Here is a 23,273-nt window from a genome sequence, read left to right as displayed (position 1 = left end):
TGTTACATTACCAAATAACTCTTTCTATTAAATTAAACTTGTTAGATCTCTCGGCACAGCTGAGCTTTGTAATATCAAAGGATCATGGGCCACATGTTAATCCAGGATAATGTATAATAACGTAATTGTTATAGCTGTACTTCGGAAGTTGTTAACTTTAGTGTGCAACTTTATTTTATATATTTTGATGAGATACGTCTTATGCCTGAAAGCAGGACCAATCAGAGAACCTAAAGCTATGGCTTAGCACTGCACGGTTTGGACTGCCGCAGCCCGGCTGCAGCAAAATAACCGGGGGATGATGAACAACTTGTGTAGATTGATACAGCAGGAGTGGAAGCTGTTTATTGTAGGACAGGAGTGGTATTTATACATTCCACACAGCTTATCTTAATTAGCATAAAATAGATACAGCAGTCAACCAATAAGGAATCTCCACACTTAATGGCTTGCTGGCATTACTTCACAAACCACTCCCCCTGGCATTTTGCCAGGCGCCATCCAGACTTGTTTACAGACTCTAACATTGGACAAACCCATCAATTGAGGGAAAAAGAATCAAAAAGCTGAGTTGGCATTTTGTAATTAGAACTACTTTTTTGGTTGACCAGATGTCCATTCTTCTTCCTGTTGGATTGGCTTTTTGGAGTCAGGCTCAGTTAGCAGGTATCTTGGATCCTAGTTCTACCGGAGACCATAAAGAGCCTTCGATGCTGCTGAACTGACTCCTTTCAATTTAGACATGAGTCCTCAGATGGTGGTAACAATCTTCCCCATTTTATTTTCCCGGGTTCTTATGCAAAGATTAGGAAAATCTCCTCCCCTGGAACCTATTACACCGTGTAGACACTATACCTCAAAAACTGGTTGAGGAAAAACAACGATGATGACATCAACAGCGGGTGTGATGCTCAGGTCACAGACCCTGGTGGGGCATAGGGAGCTCTTTTGTTTTCCTCGGTTCAGGCTCCTCTGCGTTTGGTCTGAGGAGTTGGGAGCTGGTGTAGTGTCGGGGTGGACGGGCATGACCAGCCCTCGATGACCTCACTCTGCCTTGGTTCTTGTCGATTCCTTCACCAGTCAGTGGAGCCCTGGCTCCCCACTGCGTGGTCATCTCAGGTTCTAGGTCTGTCTTCGTTGCTTTCATCTGCATGGGGATTATTCTGTGGCTCCAAAAGTATCTGGCGAAACAGAACTCTCTGGAGGCTAAGTCCCCACTTACCTAGAAATTCCGTTTTGCCCTTGCATTCATTCTCTCTTGGGCCATTTCTAGGAAATGGGTCATGGTGTCACCTACTCTTGGACCCTATAATTTACCTGGGGTTGGATTCCTTCTACAACTTGACTGGGAGGCTTAGGTAAGGGAGCCAGGGACATTACCTTGCTGATGAATCCTGCTGATGTTTGTCATTTTATCTGGCTCCACTGGACTTCTGAAGTCCTTTTCTATTCTGGAGGAGGTTGTGCAACCATCCCTCAGTATCTGTAGAGTATTGGCTCAGGGTCCCCAGTGGATACCCAAATCTGGATGCTCACATCCTTTTTATGAAGCAACACAGCATCTACAAATAACCAGCTTGTGGTTTAAACCGTCTCTAGATTACTTGTAAGACCTAATACAGTGTGAATATTGTTATGCTTACAGTTCAGGGAATGACGACAAGGAAACATCTGCACATGTTCAGTAGAGGTTAAATTTTTTCTTGCATATTTTTGATCTGCAGTTGTTTGAATCTACACACGTGGAACCCATGGGTGTGGAGAGCCGGGCATACTCCTACCCATGAGCTGCCATCCTGAATCTCTACACACATCATCAATCTCTTCTTTTGTCTGCAATTACCTAGGCTTTTGAAGGGAAAGGCAAAAATCCTGGGGGAAAGTGTTAAATGTTTCAAAACGTTAAGCACTCACACATCGATGGGCCACTTATATGCCATTATGTTTACAAATATTACTGAATCTCATTTTCACTACTTGATAAAATGGGCATCATTAGTGATTTACTTTTAATAAGAAGAAACCACAGCTCAGAGATGTTAAAGTAACTTCCAAAATCTATTAAGCAGAAAAGATAAGCTATGGACCAGGCTTTTCTGATTTCAGAGCCTGGAGTTCGTCCTTGACAACAGTGCAATCCCCTGAGATTCAGATGCTGCTGGTCGGGGTGCAGCCCCGGCATTGGGATTTTTTCCCAAGTCCCCCCAGCGGTTCTCCTATGCTCTGGGGTGGAAGCCAGGGTGCTCACACTGGCTTATGCACGTACTCTCAGAGCATTCACACCTGTCTATGGGAGTCACATCTTTGGTTTCTATTCCTTTTCATCTCTGAAAGGTGAAGAATCTTCTGAAGAGCAACCAAAGCTGGAGGAAGTATACATGCCCCTGGAATTTTTGAGCCACAGATGTATTTTCTACTTTGTACCTTTTTGTGCCAAAATGACTGCCAAATGTCCCTAGGTCAAGAGGAACTTCTGGGCTCTTGGAATCCCACGGGCAAGAAAACCTGCAGGGAACAAATATTTCCATTCAATGTGTCCTCAAGCAGAGAGCAGCAGAGTCCTGCTCAGTGCTGTCGCTTGGAAAAAGTGTTCGAGAAAACTTTCTTTAGAGTGTTTTCGGAGGGTGTGGGGAGGGGTGGAAGGGCAATTTTTACCGCTTCCAGTGAAGCTCATAAATGATCTTCTTCCAGAAGGACTAATTTCATAGCAGCCTGGAGAAGTCAGTAAAGGCCTTAAGTAGGCTGAGCCTCTTTGGTTTTTGCCGAAAGGCCACACTCAATCGCAGCCCTTGTTAACAGTTAAGCCGGGAAACGTCTCTGAGGAGAAATTCAAGCTTTCCTTCCAGCTTGGACTGGTCATGAATGGTGATTATCTGACTGTAATTCAAATCATATGTGCGGCCCTTGTTTTTGCCCTGCTCAAGATTACTTTTCCCCTTTTAAATGGAGCAAAATAGTCACTGGCTTAAAGACAGACCTGTTCACACAAAGACAGCGCTGGAAACGCCGCGGCCTTCCAAGACCTCGAGCGGCAAACCAGATTCACAGGCCTCCCGTCAGGGGAGGCCCTGACTGGCGTCCACGAGGAGCCTCCACTCCTCGGGCCTTCCCCCGGGACTCCGGAGTGGAAGCGTTTCAAAACCGGCTCCAGAGTTGCCAAGAGAGCCGGGCGCTTGATTTGCCTTCTGAGCCAGGGCCTCACTCTGTGCAGGGACAGGCCGATCGCATCCCTGTCTCTAGACTGCAGGACGAAGGGCGTCCAGCCTGGTGACTTCAGGAATGTGGCTTGGCATTGTGACGCTGGGGACGATGTGTGTGGGTATGGGTGTGACTCAGGTGGGAGCTTTCCACAGACCCTCCAAACGTCGGCATCTTTGTAGGCGATGGGGAGGCCACACGAGGCAGCAGGGCTTGCCACCGAGCTCTGCTCTGCCACTTTCTGGGCTGATCTGAAGAACCTGCACACACCTCAGCCTCCGTTTCCCTCTCTGCAGAATGGGAGATGAGAACTCTTACCCCACAGGGGCGTTGTGAGGGGCAAAAGAGGTTCTATATGGAATCTGTGGAGCATCTCCGAAAGGTTAGCTGTTGACTTTAGCCAGAGATTACGAGGAGGGTGCTGAGGCCTGCAGAGGACAGAGGAATGGGCCAGAAGAGGGACCAGGGAGGGAGGGGCGGGCCGCCAGGAGGCCGTCAGTCACCCGACCCTCCACACTTTCCTTTTTATTGATCTTGAGGTTTTTCCATGGGCTTCAAAATCATTCTCACCAATACATGCTAGATTTCTTTAGAGTCTTTGGTGTTTTGATATTTTAAATGACATGTTTTAAACTACAGGTTTTTTTCCCTAAGTTGTCACAGGCTATTATTCCATGCCACAGGCTTGCTTATAAAGTGTCAGCTGGGCTTTCTAGCACTTGCCTCTGGCTGTATTTTGTATTCTCCAACAGCATGATCGACCTAAGGCCTCCCCAGTTCCTGGCCCTGGCCCAGTGTCTAGTCTCTGGCTCGTGTGTTCTCGTGGAGGGTGGTCATCGGAATGTGGGCTCTTGCTGTTCTCCCCGTCTGTCTGAGCCGTTGAATCAACAGAGCGGGAGTTGGGACACATCCCTTGGACAGGATCTTTTTCTGCTGCATTTTATAATAAAATAGGTGATGTCCAGGGTTATTTTTTATATTCACCTATGTGGCCATCACTGAAGCCTCCTTTTCGTTGTTGGGGTGTGAGTGTGCCCCTCCTGAGCAGTAGGACCAAAGGAAGGAAAACAAACAGAACAGCCACAACCATGAACCAATACATCATGAGGTGGAATCAGGGCTGGTGCAGCTGCCTGCCTTCGGCCGTCTTGGGTTCACAGGGAAGGAATCAGACCGACCAGACGAAGGTTTTGGGAAGCAGTGGAGGAGAGGGGATTGATGGAGAAGTAAATGGAAGCAAAAGAGTAGGTTTTATAGGGCATACTTCTAAGGCATAAGGAGCCCTGGCTGTGTCCCCCCAGACTCTCAGAGAGGAGGGTCCTGAGATTTAGAGTCAGGGCACAAGCCAAGGCTCCCACACACAGAGCTAGGGCTCCCCTAAGGGTGTCAGGCAGTGGAGTGGAAACAAGGAGTTTCCTGGACTAGGTGGGTTCCGCAGAGGCTTTAAACCTGCAGATTTACTGTGTCAAGCATCAAGTTCCTCCTCTCCTTTGCAGTCACGAGGGAACCAGGGAGAAAGAGTCAACCACAATGGCTCTGGAACCGGGGCCTTCCTCGGTGTTGGACAGTGTTGATGCTGTGTCAATTCATGAGGATCCCCAGAGGGTGCTTCTCTTGGGCCAGTTAGATAATAGGAAGAGGTGCAAGGGTTACAGCACTGAGTTTACCAAGTGCTTCCTTGGGAGGTGATTTACCTATTTCAAGTCTCTAGGGCACCCAAGGGACATCAGAATTCTTTTTTTTTTTTTTTTCCTAGTGTGTTAAGATGCATGCCTGGGAGTCTCTTAAATGTTTTAACCTGCCCTGAAATAAAACGTGTGTGTAATCATGCGGATTTTCCAAAGTGAATCTCCATGCCCTTTGGATAATCAGAGACCCAGGGACTCAGCAGAACAAATTTAGCTCTTAATTCCTCTGCTGTAGAGTCAGCAATAGCCACGCACAACCTCAGTGCCATTGGTGAGGGTTTTTGAAAAAGTCTAATTTAGCACAGCGGATCCATTCCAAAGAGCGGGCGAACATGCCTGGGTCGTGTTTGTTTTTATAAAGAGAGCCCTGACTTTATTAAAGAACGACAACTGAGGCATCTGCAACCTACAAGGAACATTTTTGTGCCTTGTTCCAACCAAAATTTTCCAGCAGATTTTAATGTAATTTGCCCCCTTCCCTCCCTAAAATGAAAAAAAACCTGCTTCCAGGATAAGTCAGGTTTCCTCAAAGAACAATAATCTTCCTGCTACTCAGTTGTGAGTAATCAAGAAGTGGACTTTGCACTGCAATCCCCCGTGTGCTGTGGTGCAGGGGACCCCAGGCCTGGGAGGACAAGTGTGGTCCTCATCCAAATGCTGCTGCAGCTCTTGGGAAGGTGGCTCTGCAGGCAATGTCTCTGCAGGGGAGGGAGGGTCACCGGCCATGTGGGTGTGACTCCCAGTGCACATTCCAGGGCCCTAGCCATCTGCAAACAAGAAGTCTTGGGTCCCTTGGAGAGATGGATAGCGTGAGGCATAACTGCCATTTCTTTCTTTTCATTTCCTCCTCCTTCTCCACCATGTTGGGTTTTGAACCCAGGCCTTCACACATGCAAGGCGAGTGCTCTAACGCTGAGCCACATCCCCAGCCAATAATTACCATTTTTATTTTATTTTATTTTTGCACATGTGCTCAGGTAAACATGTCTTCATTAAAAATGCTATCAATTGTAACCATGCAGAAATAATGAAGAGGAGGTTTTGCTTATCTTTTTATGTATAAAATCAGACCAGGTGATGCTTAAATGGGAATAAAGAAGGACCCCATTTTCTCTTGCTAATTACAGTTAATGCTGGGTACTGTTCTAAGCATGCTCTTGCCTCACATTCTTTTTTTTTTTTAAATTTTTTTTTAATATTTATTTTTTAGTTTTCGGTGGACCCAACATCTTTGTATGTGGTGCTGAGGATAGAACCCGGGCCGCATGCAGGCCAGGCGAGCACACTACCGCTTGAGCCACATCCCCAGCCCTTGCCTCACATTCTTTAGACCTCTTCATGTTATTATCCTGATTGAGTTGTTGACGGGCCCTAGTCATGCAGCTAGTCCCCTGAGGCGGGATTTGCACTCAGGCCCATGCTGAAAACATAGTGGGGTATTCTCAAGGGGCACTGGTGAAATGAGTGACAAACATCTACAGGCCATTGGTGGAACACTGACACATCTCCTGTCCTGTGAGACATTCTTTTCGTCAGGAGGCTGTTAATAGGAAGACCTGGAAGTCCAGCTATGGGCAGGACGTGCATGGTGTGGGCTTTGGAATCAGCTCATTTCCATTTGGCCTTTAAGCTGAGGCTGGATTTTCTTGGCTTCCTTTGACATAGAACTGCTGTGTGTGCCAGATCAGCCTGGTAGAACCATGACAGGTCCTACTTACCAAGTTTGGGTGGTCAGCATGGCCTTCTCCAGTAGAACAGTAACAACCAGGAAAAAAAAAAACATGTTCCTCTGTGCCATATTTTCTTTTCCCCATTTCCAGTGCTTAAATCATTTACTAAAGAAAGGAACTGTTCTTTCCTTTGCTTTCCTAGGACGGTATGTTCTTTAAAAACACAAAACAAGGCAAAAGCCAAGATATGGAGGCCCAGACTTCGTCACCCACAGCAAGGGGCACTGGTGAAATGAGTGACAAACATCTATAGGCCATTGGGAGTCTGAGGGGCTCTCTTTCTGCAGATGCCAAACGTCCAGTTGTCATATGCATTGTTCACATGAGAAAGAAATCTCCCAACTCAAGGAGCTGAAGTGCAGTAGCCTCGATTAAGGGCTGTTAGGAAGTTTTCCGAGCAGTTAATTTAACAAACTTAGTGCAAATTCAAAACATCCAAGAGGGCACCCTGGGAGAAGACTCCCTCCTGCACCCTCCTGGAGTCTAGGCACTTCAGTGTGCTTCATTGGATGCACATCAGTGTGAAGGCATTAGTTTTCTTTTTTCCTTTGAAATTTTTTCTTCTTACAAAACCGATTTCTTAAGAACTCCAAGGCCACTCTTGTTTTCACTTATGCTGATGTAATTGGGATTGAAATCGTGGCAGAGCCCCCGACGTCACTGCTGGGAGTTGAGGCTGCGTGATCACCTCCAGCAGAGGACCTCAAAGGTATTTCCCTTCAGTGAGCATTTATTGAGCACCTCCTCTGTTCCAGGCTCTGTGACAGAGCAGTGGACTCATGTCAATCAAGGCACATAGCTGTCAATCAGTTTTTGGGATATTGAATGATTGTGAATAACTCCAATTAGAAGCTAGACAGGTTACCTTGTAAGAACAGAGGACTAAGAAGCCTTCCCCATCTCAAATCCTGAAAAAGAAGTGCAGTGAGGGAGATGAGGTTCCTCAGAAACAACAACATCCAGGAAAATCTCTATTATCAGAACCCACTGATGTTGGCACAGTCTGGTGAATGGACAGACTAAGAGAGCAGAGTAAAGAATCCAGGAACTGGTCCATTTGCCAACAGAAAGGTGGCATCTGAGACTTGGGGGGCACAAACAAGTGGCTTTGGGATAAGTAGAGAGCTACTGGATAAAAACAAAATTAGATCCTCTCCTCATACCATATGTTGTGCTGAATTTCAAATAGACAAGTTATTTAGATGTAAAAACTGAAGCTACAAAAATATTCAAAGAACATATTGACAAATTATTTCCTGACCTTGGACAGAGTGTCAATTTCTGACCTATGACTTAAATGTAGGCACAATGAGGGAAAAGATTGATAAATTTGGTTGCATTGAAATAAAAAAATCTTTGTATACAAAAAAATAACCAAAAAATAAGAACAACCACCAAATTAGAAGAAAAAATCATAAATTAGGAAGAATATTTTCACAGAGACAAAGGGTTAGTAGCTCTTTGTATAAAAAAAGTTTCTAAAAACAGAGGAGAAAAACTCCAACAATTTGACCAAAAAAAAAAAAGAGTCAAAATGTAAGAAAAAGAAATCGAAATCTCTTTTAACAATATGAAAAGATGCTCAGCTTAATTCACAGTATGATACAGTAAAGTAAAAACTACACTGTGATAACCTCTCTCACCTGTTAGATTCTAAAATCCAAAAGGCAGACAACACATTCTATGGCAAAGCTGTGGGGAACGGCACTTCCATTCCGCACCTGGGGGAGTAGGAAGCGGTACAGTCCCTGTGGGGAGGCCTTGGCTTTCTCTAGCAAAATTACATGCACATTTATCCCATGGCCTGGCAATTCCACTTCTAGGGATCTCCAAGACATCCTGGCAGAAACACGAAAAGACCAAGGTGCAGGATACTCGCTACAGCCATATTTACCAGAGAAAATGCCTGGAAAGGACCCTGGGCCTATCAGCAGGGGAGTAGCGGAGTGAGCTGTATGGAACCCTCACTGTTAGCCATGTTCCCTCTGAAAGGAAGTGGGGAGGATCCTCACGCACAGCTGTGCAGTGACTCCAGGGCACGGCAAGGGAACAAAGACAGAAAGATACATAAATTTGCCTGTATTAAGAAAGCAATGGAAGAATAAACCTTCCACTTTAAGTATGACTGCTTTGGGGACGGGAAAGGACTCGTGTGGAGGGGACTAAAAGATAGTCTGGTTCAATATATTTCATTTTGTGAATTAGATCTGGAAACATGCAAATGTTTTGTTATATCATAGTAAAACTGGATTATAAAATTTAAATTTAAAAATCTCTAAAAGTCAAAAACAAAATGAAACAAGTACACGTCACCGTGAATTAAGCTATTGGCATAAACAAAAAGAGAGGGACTCCTTCAATTGAATTTTAAATATGATAATCTGATTATATATTTCTGGTTAGTACACACTTTAAGGACAAAAAGAACTGCTAAAAAAGAAATCTTAAACTATTTTCAGTAATCCTATTATATGCTAACATTTGTATTGGTATTTTAAGACTGTTTTAAGTATGGTGTGGGGCAAAGCTGATGAGTAGTTCTGCTGGGGGCGTGGAGAAGGGGATTGTTGGCATGAGTGTGAACACGTGTAAGGTAAAGGGACTTAAGTAGAATCTTAGTCTTGATCTTGAATTAGGGATATCAGTATGAACTAGATAGATAGATAGACAGACAGAACTTTAAGCCGCCCACTCAAAAGGCCTAGAATGAACACTCAAGCCAGAGGCGATGAGAGCAGCTCAGGTGGTTCTCCCAGAAGGAAGCGCATCTCCTTGGCAAGATGGCTGGTCCCACATCTGCGAGGAAATAAACAAAGTCAGCCCCTGGGGCAGCTTGGCAAAACTCAAAGCCAGGAAGCTATCACAGATGAGAAGGGACATGTCAAAAAGATTCAGGAGCCAACTTGCAGAGGTTCCCACAGGGCGAATATTTTAACACTAATAAAGATAATAACTAAAATGGATTGAGAAACATCAAATATGTTTGAATCCATGAGTTCCAAATGGTGCTAGAAACATCCTTGGTCAGTTTTTGGAGAACGCCAGAGAAGAGCTCGCTGGACAATTGGTAAATAGAAGAAAGCAAAAAAAGCATTCATCCTGTGTTTTCTACATGATTGAAACCTCAGAAAATAAGAGTTGAAGAGAGGAAGTTCCTCTCTATGAAGGTAACATAGCAAATGAAGAGGAATGGCGGGAGTAAGGGAGCCAAAGTGAACCTCGCTTCTGGTGTCCCCACAGGCTGGAGAAGTGAGGGTGATTTTGCAAAACCTGCTGAATTATTGATTCTAGACAATGCTTGACAACATCTGCAAAGAGAAAGAACTCAACTGATAGAAGGACACAACTCTATCCATGAAGGGTCCAGGTCCTCTCCCCAAATCGAACTGAATCTGATGGAGACTCCAGACAGCTGACTATGGGAAGTGCAGGGTCTCCAGGAACAGGTGAGCCCCTCAGGGAGGCCACCCACAGCACACAGACTGCAGGAGCTTCTGTAGGACAAAGGACCCAGCTTCCTCAACAGGATATGATAAAGGAAAATGAGGAAGAACTTAAAGATTAAAAAAGACTTTAGAGACTAACAACCAATCCCAATTGTGTGGCCTCGTGTGAGCCTGTTTTTGAAGAGTTTTTAAATATTTGAGATGATCAAGGAAATATAAACACTGTTATATTGAATAGATACTCAGGGATATAAAAGAACTGTATTTGCTAATTCTTTTTAGGTAGGATAATATTTCACATGTTCTTAAATATCATTGTCTTTTATAATATTTATATTGGAATATTTTTAGATGCAATTAATGAATTGATATGATGTCTGAGATTTGCTTCAAAATAAGTTGGTGTCTGGGTAGGGACATATGTGGGTATAAGTCAAACAAGATTGTCCAGGATTGATCATTTTGGAGGCTGGCAATGGCATCTCCAGTTTCACTAAATGACTCTTTCTACTTTTGTAGGCATTTAGATCTTGCATAAAAATTGAAACCAAAAGTAGAAAGTAGGATTTATCCAGGTAATATTTATATTCCACACAAAAAACGATAAATTTGGACTTTCAAATTTCTTAGATGGAGAGCTAACCAAACATTTTTTTTCCTCTACAAGCTGGGCAGGCACTCTGCCCTGAGGTATACTCTCAGCCCCAAAACTTTGAATTTTTTTTTAAAAGGTATCTTTACTTCAACTCACCTCAAGTTTGTTATTATCACAATGTTTTTAAAAAAACTAATAATAAACCCAATAAAACATCACTTACCTGGGAGGTGATTCTAAAAAGGAAATTTCAGAACATTCTAACAGTTTCCTTTTCACAGAACACTTAGAAGCATTGATGCTTAAACTGGCAGCTAACCAACCACGAGGTAAGATCCATCTTGGACGATGAACACCCTTGTCCCTTCCTAGTCCCGTCTCAGTTTTTGAGGAATGTGATCCTTTTTATTCACAAATGACCATGAGTAAGATTAGGATCAGTTTTGAAGAATGCAGAGAATGACAGTTTTACTAGTGGGGTGGGATGGGTGTGAGCTATTCCTTTGGTTGAACTCATTGAAATTGAGGTGTACACAGATTCCATTGCCCTTATCTGTATCCCATGACCATGATCTGTGGTCAGCGGCCTAGAATGTAGACTTTTTAAGCTGGTTGCTGTGACTTTGACCAGCCAGTTCTTGCCTGGCTCTGAAGAACACCAAAATGGTAGCCTGGGAGAAGGACTCCTGGGGGGCGAATGAGGGATTCCTCCCGGAGCCGCTGGCCTGTGGCCTGGTGCTGTCCTTCTTGGCTGGGGCTGTCACATGCACCAGTGGGTGAGAGCTCAGAGTTTCATAAGTCCCAGTGGGAAGGTGTCATGATGGCGAGGTGGAGAGGGAAAGTTGGACATTGAAGCTCCTTCTGTAGGACACCCCAGGACTCTGAGGTTCGCGCTCATCAATGATTAGGTGACCCATAACACCCTCCAGCAATAACACTTTCGGAAACAACCTAAACCCCTGGGCTGATGCCAGAGATGGGAAGTGAGTTGCTGGTTGGTCTCTCCATTCATTCCCAAAGACTCATGGAGCATTGACCATTTAAATAGTAGTGACGTGGCCCGTGTGTGAGGTGAAGTGTGGGATCTCAGGGTCATCTCGTGGGAGGAGTGAAGCTGAGCAGCCCTTCAAAATGGCTGTTACAGTTTAGTACGGTTCAGAGAAAAACAGGTGATTTCAGGTGCACTGCTCTTCATGGTAGGGACGGTCAAAGGAGTGTTCCTAGAAAGGTCCTATCTGGATGGGCTTTGAAGGTTGGCGGCATTTAGGTGTCTGTACTGAAGAGAGAGAGAGAGAGAGAGAGAGAACGTGCGCACTCACGCAGGGGCCTGTGCTGACCTGCAGTTGTCTGGGAGAGGGGAGGGCTGAGTCTAGGTGAAGCTTTCCTGATGAGAGAAACAGCATGAACCAAAGATGGGACATGGTGATGACCCGGGGCCAACGTCTGTGAATGGTACAAGGTCTGTCCACACCTGGCTGTGTCTATCCTGAACTCCTGGAGCACTGTCCTTGTCAACCAGGTCCTCCCATGTCTGCAACATTTTTGTGAAAAGAGCGCACTAGTTATTTCTGTCATAACGGCAAAGTTCTCTCAAAGAGTTCATCATGTTCCTTCAAATTCGATAGTGATAGTGAAATAATTAGATTGTGAATGATCAAGAAATATCATTTGATTTTCTGACTTTCTTAGTAATAGGCTTCTTTTTGCGGTGATAGATAGTTTTAAGAAATTCATTGTTGGAGCTTAGGAAAACCGATGAATTGATATTGAGCTAATATAATTACAAAATGTTTATTTATTCTTCAAAAGTGATGCCGCAGGATGGTCCTATAAACCGCCAATTTATCTCATTGGGCTTACGATATGGTTTCTCTCGCTAAAATTTGGTTTGCATGAAATTTCCAGGCCCACATGTGTGGCGTGGGCGGGCTGTAACAGCGACGTGGAGATGAACAATGCCCTGTTGTGTGTTCCCTGTTCACAAGAGGTCATTGTTCGCGCCTGCATCTGTGGACGCCAAGTTTCTTGTTCAGGGTGCACATGCCAAATTCCTGGGAAAGGAAATAGTGGAATGTATATTTGCATTTATTTTTATGAGAAAGAAATTAATCTTACTGATATTTAATATACAGATTGACAGTCCAGGTAGAAAATTTTAAAGTAAATATACACATACCAGCGTCATGTGTTTGTAAAGAAGGTTGTTCTTGGCTCCCCTGCATTTTGACTGGTCAGCTCCTGGCATGTTACATATTTTGAACATTAGCCTTGGTCATGAGCTGGATTAGTGCCTGATCTTTAGATAAAAATCTCGGCGGCCACTGAACAGCTTTCAGTAGGGAAGTGACTTGATCAGAGGTGTATTTTTAAAAGGTCACTTGGGCTACCATGTGCACTGGGCCTTGCAGAGAGCAGCAGGGGAATTATGGGAGACTGGTCAGGAGACGAGTCCAGGGCTCCCGGGATTCTCACAGGGGCAGTGGAGGATGCGTGACCTATCTGCTATCACCTTGAAATCATGATCATGTGACTTTTTTAAAAAAAATTTCTGTGTTCTTATGACACATATCTAGCATCTGGTACTGTAGGAGAATGTGTCAGGGTTAATAAAGTCTCAACCTCCATTTTTCTGATAAATAAATAGAGAAACCCCATTGAATACCAAACTTTTACTTGTTTGCTGAAGACAGAGGCTGCAGAGGCCTTGTGCCAGGACTCAGGCTGAGATGGTGGAAAATGTTCCTGGGGTAGAGAAGGTCCCTTCCCCCAAGCCCTCCGCCCCAGGCTCTTGGTTTCACAGTATGCACTGGGTGCCATCTGAAATGACCGCAGAGACTTGCTCCCTGTTGGCCTTTTGCACTGGGATCTAAAGGCAGAGTTGTGCATCTTGAGCTCCAGAAAGGAATCTGACGTGAAGGAGGTGCTTGATTTTCAAAACTGTGCTCAAATCTGGACTTGCCCATGAACAAACATCAATTATCCTATAAGAGCCTCCCTCCGTGGCCCTTGTTGGGGAGAGGTCGCTGATTGAGTGGCAGAGCTTGGCATTTGTGCCCCAGGCTGTAGCTTGTGCAGAGCAAAGCAGCTGTCACTGTTATATTCTCCTGACTTTGGAAGAAGAGCAGAAGAGGAAATGGGAAGTCGGTGCGTCAGGCCTATGGAGGGCCGGTGGGGCCTGTTAGTGAGGAGACCGCTGGGCAGGGAGAAGTGGCGCGGCATGCCTTACTTTTGCATGCCCATCATGCTTTTCACTTCTAGTCGGGTTTTATTTCATTTTATTTTGGATCAACTTGAAGAGCAAGCACATAGTCCCCTTCCTTCCCTGCTCCCCCTTCCCTGCCCCACCTCTCTCTTTCCTTCTTTCAATAGAATGCTTTATTCATTCAGGTGAATAATTAGGATAAAAGGTTAATAAATAAAACACAGTACTAAGATCTACTGAGCTCCCGCATGAGCCAAGTGACGTGCTTTTCAGAGATCCTCAAAAGCCAGCAGCAATCCCATGCTTAGTGCTAGAATTAGCCCCATTTTATGAATGAGGCTTCTAGATTGTGGGCCTGAGAGGGAACCCTCAGTGCCGAGTCCAGGCCCCCAGGCTGAGACACTGTTGACCTCCTTTGGCAGTGTTATCTAGCTTTTGCTTTTCTGGGGAAGCTATTCACTGTGGCCCACTAAAACACGATTTCCAACACAGCAGTCTCCCTCCTCAGACCCCTTGGGCTTCACCCTCACTGAGGTCTTGGAGAGGACTGCTTGTGTCCCTCTATATCCTCAGTGACTCCCACGTGATAGGCGTCCACTCAATGAAGACTGGGTGACCCCACTTGGCTCTTGCTCCAGTGGTCAGACCTTAGAGGACTTGCAGTTGCCCCTGATTTTCAGGAAGCACTGAAGCTCAGAGGGCATGGCCTGAGCCTGCCCTGCCTCCAGATGCTGCTTCCAGGCCCCGTTTCATTCCTGGGTGCGTTTTGTTGAAATTTACCGGAGGAGAAGTTAAAATTGGTCCAACACCAAGATCAAGTTCCACCCGATGTTTTAAAGCATGAGAACCAAGTTCCTTTGAAATGACAAGGAATTTATTTGTCTTATGGTGAGTGGGTTTTCCTGGCATGTCTCCTGCTTGTCCATCACCATCCCTCCCATTATCCTGCCCCAAATCAGGGCCTAGAGGCTGGTTGCATGTGGCCACTGGAGCGGGATGCAGAGCTGAGGCTCAGCTCCGTGGATGAGTGCTCATCACCCGTTGCCACTGGCTGCTCAGGCAGAGGACAGAGCAGTAGGGTATCATAGTCCTCCTGCCTCAGGACTGGTGGCTCCCCTGCTTCCCGGGCCACGGGGCTTTTAACTCAGATTCCTCAAGCAGCCATCAGAGTGATGTGCTGCTCATTGATTCTTTAATTCCTTAACCCAGTCAACAGCTATTTGCACAGAGTTATTGGGTGGGTTAAGAAATCTCTAAGGGGATTGATTATGACATCGGGCTCCTCCTAGGCTCACTGTAACACCGTATCAATGTGGTCCATTAGGACCTGACCTTTGAGACATGCATGTGGCCGAGAGCATTGGGCAAGAGAGATTAAATTACAGGCCAAGCTATCTCAAGGGACAGAGATCCTAACTTGATGACAGGGAATGACAAACAATTGGACCCAAGGCACAATTTACATTGCATTATCAGGAGAAAGGGTTACATCTTGGTTAAAAAAACAATTTTTTTGGAACTGCTACAGCAAAGAGCTGTGGCAGTAAGAGCTGAAAAGCTTGGGTTTGCCAATGGCTTGGGCAGTATGTCTCATCCTGGTAGCTCTCCACAGGTATTTCTTAAGGATTATATTAAGAAAAACCTGGGGCAAGGTATCTGGCCTCTCTGAGTCTTGGTTTCTGTATTGTAAAAGAGTAAATGTGAATCACACGATTTTGAATGTAATGGTTTGTGACTGAGGGTCTTATTGTAGGAAAACACAGGAAGGACAGAGAGGATTTAATTAAATTGAGATAATTAAGCATAAAGTAGTTGAGATCTGGCCACTGAGGCACCCTTGTAATCAGTCACTTAATAAATTGTTGGATTATAGTTACCCGAGGGAGCTTCAGAAACACCAAAATTCAAGGATCACTGTGATAGGAGGTGGGCTGATAAAGGTGGCATTAATTTGGTCCAACGTGAGCAGCACAAGTTCAAGGTGGAGAGTGAGAATCAGTCTTCCCTAGCTTCAGTCCTGGCTCTGACACTTGATCCCTTGTCCTCAGGCAAGTGTCTCCTCTTAAACCCCAGATTATGTGAGGTGTGATAACAGCGCACCTTTCCTCATATCATCGCCAGAAGGCTTGACTAGGATGTCTTTAGGACACTTGGCATAGTGCCTAGCATGGAGTGGAGGCCAAGGACATGTTTGGGGGAACAGATAAGGGACATGTTCCCTGTGTACCCAGCATTGTCCTGAGGATTTAGCCAAACAGCTTGAGCAATAGTGTTCTCTAACCACTCAAGCATGGGGAAGAGAGCTTCAAAATGTTTTCGGTGACAAATATGCATTAAGAACACCTGTGTTCCCTTGTTCTGACTCAGTAGTCACCAAATGAGAATGTGGTTTTCCTTATTCCAGGGAAGGTCTGTGTGCATTGACCCACCACTGTGGCCCTCCCGGGTGCTAACAGTTCACAGTTTCTCCTTTCAAATCCGTACAGCTGCATCCTCGTTTTTTACAGTCTCTTGTGAGTTTGGCTATCAAGATTTCCTCACCCAGGGTTTGCCCTACCCCAAGAACTAATCAAAACTGCCCCCAAGAAGTCTCTGGAGAAGCAAACTGGAAGGCCGTGTTGTGGCCAGAGCCTCGTGGGACAACTTGAAGTACCCTGACTCCACAGGAGGACCCTGAGATCATGTGGTCTTTGACCTTCTGCCTGCCTTTTCTAAAGTGAAGGGTGCCCCACTGGGATCACTTAAATTGAAAAGGCCCCAACAGACACAATCCAGGTGTGGGTGTCATCACCACTGGCCCTGATTACCCAAGTGCAGAACTTACACATACCCAGGAAATGAAGCGGTCAAGTTCCCTTGGACCACGGTGATAATCTCCTTGTGTTAGTTGGTGCTAAACCAAGATAATTGCATTTTACTATAATTATGTAATAAATACAAAAAAACATAAAATATTAAGCAAGCATGCAAACAGACAGATAGAATTGCAGATTCCTTGGCAATGGTTTGGAAGCCTCTGCTTGAAGTTGTTTATTACCTCCCTCATCTCATGTAATCCTCACAGTTCCCTGCCACAGGGATTTCAAAAGAGCTTTTTTAAAATTGGGGATCTGAAACTCAAAAAGGTTGGGAAATACCCCTACACTCTTTTGGTTATTAAAGGGCAGAACTGGGGTTCAAACCCAGTCTCAGCTGTCAAGCGTGGGTCTTGGGCTCTGCACTGTTGGGGTTTGGATGAGAATGAGTGTGTGTTAAAAGATGCTGGGCTGGGGAGGGGTTGTGTTTTATAAAAACGTCAGAGGCCGGATTCCAAAGAGACTGTTACCTGTGTAAAAAGAAAGAGCAAACGGGAAAGGCTGCAGGTGGCAGCCAGGAAGAGGCCCCGGGCATCTGTGGTATGTCCTCAGTCAGAGAGAGCATGGGTCCCAGTGTCCTGAGGTATGACGTGACGATTCATGAAGTGGTGCCTTACAAACTGCTCCTCTCTCTCCAGTGGCCTATTCGGGTGGAAGCCATTCAAAAAGCCATTTCAATAAAGGAGCCCAACACATGCATACACATTGATTTTTATTATCTTTGTTGGTTTATCCCAGTAGCCAGTTGCCACGCCTTCAGAATTAGCAGGTGACAACCCCGTTGGGCAAGTTTCTAATTTCACCCACAAAAATCCAACAAGCAAACAAGCATACTTTCTACAATGGCATGGTTTCAGGTTTCAGAAAAGCGATGCTATGTTGTCACGGGGATCTGTTAAGGGTTTACCAAAAATTCACCTTTCCCCCCATCAAGAGGGAAAATATGAACAAGTTTCAAGTCACATGCTGGCTCCTCCAGCGCAGACACGCACACCTGTGACAGCCACCTGTGGGAAGGATGAGGCGTCAGTCCCAGGCCGGGCTATTGGAGGAGCCCCAGGGAGGTTGTGCTGCCCGCAGGGTGTGTGGACGGGCCGTGGAAGCGAGTTGCCTCACCCATGTGGGAGAAGCCTGGCAAGGATCGGAGGGACTGTCATGTCCTGCACTTTCACTGCAATGACCACAGCAGGTACCCAAAGTGGGCTGCAGATCTGGCCAGTTGGGTAGGTGCCAATCACAGAGAGCTGGCGCCTCCAGTGCTGTGGTGACTTCAGGAGCCCTTTTGGAACCAAAAAAGAGGATCTAGGGCCCACTGCAGCCTGGTGCAGCCCCTCTCCAGGTTTTGAGATGTAGTTTTGTGTGACTTTTATTTTTCTCAGAAAAATTCCTGGGGTCGCCTTCTGTTGGTCCCTCTGAGGCCACTTAGGTAATTTAACTCCCACTGGATTATAGAATCCGTGCCTGGATTCCTTGTCTGCCTCCTATTTTCCCCTGATTTAAGTCATGTGCTTGCATGACAGACAGATCATCATTTAATATTTAAGACTGAAAGATAGGATTTTTCCCCCATGGGCACAGGCCTACTGATGCTGATTTTTTTTTTATATTCCATCTGCATTTATGTTAAAACCAATCAATATTTCCCAAGCCTTTACTCTAAGCAAACACAAAAATAACGGCCACAACAGTCCCACTAGTACAACCGTGTCCTGATCTCTGTCAATTGGTCTGTCAGGTCGCTCAGTGTGGGGCATGCACCATCTCATTCAGCCTCCGTAGCTAACCCCTGGTCTCCATCCCACAGACCAGGAAAGTGACAGTGGACATGAGGTGAATGACACAGGGGGCTACACAACCAACTCAGATACGGTGTCACTTTCAGGGAGACTCTGTCATTCCTCAAGTCTTTAGGCACCTGTTGTGTCAAGTGCTTGTCTAGGCGCTGGAGAGACACCAGGTCACCAACCTCAAGAAATTCACCTCCCAAGGGGATTCGAAAGTGCAGGGCAACTGTGACATCTAGTTCTAGCCTTCTCTAGTCCCTCCTGCGGTACTTTGTAGATTAATCCTGATGGAGACGGGCCTCTGCTGATTTTCTCCTTCAAAGGGTTGTCTGGTCTTAAAACTAATCTGTGCATGAGAAATCCCTGGCAAACTTTACAAACACAAGAGTCTTTCCAGAATGATTTGTGCAGAATCTTACATAATCTCTGGACGTGGGGCTCAGGAATCTGTATTTTCAAAAATCTCCCAAGATGGTTCTGGTGACTGGCCAGGCTTGCACTCTCTGCTGTGGAACAGGAGGCCAGAGCCCAGGCCCATCTTCTCTGGGGGCTCTGCTTCCATTTGTGGCTTAGAAATATTCAAAAACGGATTAATAGTGTGAGATACATTTTACATCCCGACCTGGTACACAATATGTATGTCTGTGTGCGTATGTAAACGGACATAAAAATCTTACACAGTAATACCTACTGATAAAGAAAATGCACTCAGAATTGTCCCTTTTCTATACCATTTTACCCTCCTTTGTTCATTAAAAACAAAAACTGACCAAACCCACTAATTAATTTCACTACCCACTAGTAGGCGTGGACCCACAGTTTGAAAAGCAGCACCCTAGACCGTACTGGAGAGGTGTGGCATTTCCCCTAGCTGCCCTAGTTCTGGAAGCCTCGGTTTCCTCTTCTGTAGAACAGAAGATTATTCAGTGGCGTCATCTCTAAGCTCTTGGACTTGGTACACGTGCAGACCAGTGTGTGTCTGTCTAGTTGTCCTTTGCTGCCGTCCGTCCTCTTGCCTGGATTAACGTGTTATACTTCCCAGCCCACCACTGGGTTTCATTTCTTCATCCTCGCCAAGTACCCCATGTACCCTCTTAAACCAGGGAGGCAGAGCCGGCTCCCACAGATGTCGCCTGGACCAACTATAATTCAATAACACCGTCATCACTTTGGCTTGCTGTTCACAGCGGGAAAAGGAAAAAAAGAGAGGAAAGCACTGAGCGTGCACAAGTGGTTTTCTTCTCTCCATTCGATCACTCAGCAAGTATTTATTGAGCACCTGCTGTACATGCAATGGTCTCTGAGTATCAGGTAAACAGAAGGTCTTCAAAAATTCCCCTCTTTTTCTTTGTAACTCTTGTTTTCTTTACACACACACAGAGGTGGAGAAGGAATTAGGGCAAGTTCGGGTTGCAGACTGAACTTTCTAGTCTGAGCTGAGGCGGGCTGGGGAGAAAGCAGGGGTTTATATGGTCTATCACTTGGGTGGAGCAGTCTTTAATTTTAGCTCATCCACCAGTAAAGACAGTCCTATAAACATTCCCCAGCTCTAGTGTCAGATGTTATTTTTAAATTGAAAATGACAGAAACCCAGCTCAAACCATCTTAGGTCATACATGGAGTTTTTAAATTTGCATCCCTAAAGTTAGGGATGCCTGCTAAATTCAGGGTGCCACTGATGTGTGAGGACTTGGCTTCCTCCCATTTCTTGGCTCAATCTTCCATGGAGTTGACTTTATTCAGTCTGGTTGTCCCCGGTAGCTCCATGTTCTCTCTCCAAGGTGATGTCCACTTGGCATTGAGGTAGGGATATCTGCTTTTACCCTGCCTTTTCATTCAGATGTGACTCTGAATCCCACAGACTGGTTCCTATGCCTGGTTCCAGTGGCCAGGGAAATGCAGTATGCCCATGGGCTTGAATGGCAGACGTGTCCCCTGCCTCACGGGTGGATATAGAATCCCTCTAGACCTCATGGTCTGAATGGGCAGTGAGGCCAGTGGAACTTGGGAACTGTTGTTAAAGAGGGAGAGGTGACTATCAGGGAGGACAGACCTTTCAGCAAGAGCTGTGGTGCGTTGGGATGGAAGGAGGCCTCGTCCCTCTTAAATCTGGCTGCCATTCATTCATTCACTTAGCAAACGTTTTGAAGGACCTGTGAAGTCCTCGGTGGTTAAGCTGCGTCAGTGATCAACACAGAGCCCTGTGCTGTTCCCTCCAAGCTGGGTGAGGGAGCCGGGGAGGGTCCAGTAAGATGTACCTTTGCATCCTGGGGTCTAACCAGCCTCACTGAGGGAACGACAGAGTGACACGTGGAGGTGGGGGGAGATGGCCAGGTAGGTACCTTGGGGAGAGGGAACAGCCACTCCAAGCCCTAGGGGAGGGACATGGCTGACTTATTTGAGGAAAAGTAGGTTGGTCCAATGAAAGGTAAAACGGGAGAGGGAGAAAGAAGCAGATGACGGATGGCAGAGAGGTGAGTGGGAGAAGAGGTGAGTGGGCTAAAGACCCTCTAGGACTTTAGCTTTTATTCTAACAGAAACATGGAACCACAGTAGGGTTTGGGTGGAGGAGTGACATCTTCTGGCTCCAGATGTGCGTACGACGCCCATCGACCACTCCAATACCCTCCTCCACCCGCACCCTGCCTCTCCCCTGCCCTGGCTCCCGTCTAGTCCCTGGGAATCACTATCCACTTTCAGGTTGACTTTTTTTTTTTAGTTTCCACATATGAGAGAGAACAGGTGGTACTTGCCTGTTGGTGTCTGGCTCATTTCATTTAACACAATGTCCTTCAGTCCCATCCATTTCCCTGCAAATGACAGGACTCTGATCTTCTTGGGGCTGAATGATACTCCTCATGTCGCAGGTTTTCTTTACATTCACCTGTTGGCGGGCCCCGAGGCGGACTCCACACCTTCGCGGTGGTGCCTGGTGCGTGATGAACGGGGCACACAGGTGTCTTCAGGTTGCTGATGTCGTTTGCTTTGGCTGAAGAGGCAGGAATGGCGCAGCTCCATCAGAGGGTGACCTCCTCTGAGTTTTGGGAGGCACCTCTGGACTGTTCTTCGTCGTGGCTGCTTTACATTCCTACCAACCGTACGTGAGAGCTTCCTTTCCCACATCCGTGCCAGCACTGGTTGGTGTTGATGATCCCCATTCTAACTCAGGAAAGGTGGGATTTTTATTGAAGTTTTGATTCGCATTTCCTGATGGCTAATGATATTGAGCGTTTTTCATAAGAGTTGTAAGTCATTCTATGTCTTCTTTTGAAATATAAACATTTGAAAAAAAAACATTTTGTCCATTATTTAATTTATTTGGATTGCTTTTTTTTTTTTTTAAGTTCTTTACACACCTCTGTCAGATGAATCGCTGGCACACGTCTTTTCCCGTCGGTGGGCTCCTGGCCTCTCTGTCTGTGTTTCCTTTGGTGGGCAGAAGCTTTTTCAGTTTGATGGAATCCTGTTTTTCAATGTTTGCTTGTTTCCTGTGCTTTCTGGGTCTTACGCAGAAGATGGTTCCTTGAAGCGCTTCCCCTGCATTTTCTTCTAGGAGTTTCGGAGTTTCAAGTTTTACATTTAGGTTTTCCATCCATTGTGAGTTGATTTGCACAGGGTGAGAGATAGGAGTCAAGTTTTAATATTCTGCGACTTCTCAAGAAATGGGGGCCATTTCAGTGGTGACACTGTGGGTCGAGGCCACCAACCACTGCTAGAGATTCTGCCTCTCGTCCTGGGGGAGGCCACTCATTTTCATGTCACCCTTGGTGCTTCTCTTTCCCTCATGCTGCCAAGAAACCTTGTTGGTTCAGAAACCTTCAACACACACGCAGCATCCGACCTCTCCTTCCCGTGTGCACCGCTGTGGGTCGGTAAGTCCTTCTCCCCAAATATCTTCTCAGCGCCCGACAGCCCTGCCTTTGCTGGGGGATGTTGGAAGACAGGTTCGCGGCAACGGAAGGTGGCGCTCTGGGGAGCGGCCCTTGCAGAGATGTTGCTTCCTCTGTGGTTGCGATGCTCAGGTTTTCAGGGCATCCACACCAGGGCTTCTGGTTTTCTGTGGATAAGCTTGCTCTCCCTGCCTTGTAAAGTTGAGCTCTTCTTTGACCAGTGCTCCTGAAACCTGCCACACCAAGGTTTGAGCCCTCCACCCCAAAGGCAATGAGATATAGAGAAAAGAGTACAAAGCCAGGAATCAGAGAGACGTTGGTTCACACTCCAGCTCTCTGTTACTAGCTGATTGTCCACAAGGTCAATAATCTTCCTCACTTCTATTTCTGCATCTGTAAAACTAGAGGAATTTACCTCCAAACAGTCCTGTCAACCTTGAGCTCCCAAGCACCCGCCTGAGTTAGCTCTTACCATGACATCCAGCGTAGCCTCTCCTAATTCTATGGCCTCTTGAACATATCTGTGCATGTGTGTGTGAGCGTGCACGTGCACATACACACACCCCGCAGTGTCAATGCTGGGAATTGAACTGCAAGAATTTTTATTTTGAACTATTTCCTTCTTGGTGGAGTGAATCACTGCCCATTATCTTTACGATAGGATAATGTGAAACGTCAGTGTTTGTTTCGTTGGACCATTAAGTCTTGAGGTGTGATTTTCCTTGTCTTGCTACTGAACTTTGCATTAATGTTAAATTCAGGAAATATTTAGAAGGTAATGGCCAAGAGAGCGACACTTCTGTTGGTCCTGTGGCCATCAGGGGAACTCCAGGGAGACGGGAAGGGATGCCTGTGTGGTCCTGAGCTGCGGGGCACTCTTTGAGC

This window comes from Callospermophilus lateralis, chromosome 15 (assembly GCF_048772815.1).
Source record: "Callospermophilus lateralis isolate mCalLat2 chromosome 15, mCalLat2.hap1, whole genome shotgun sequence".
In the NCBI taxonomy this organism is placed as follows: domain Eukaryota; kingdom Metazoa; phylum Chordata; class Mammalia; order Rodentia; family Sciuridae; genus Callospermophilus; species Callospermophilus lateralis.
Note: the sequence above shows the minus strand (reverse complement) of the source record.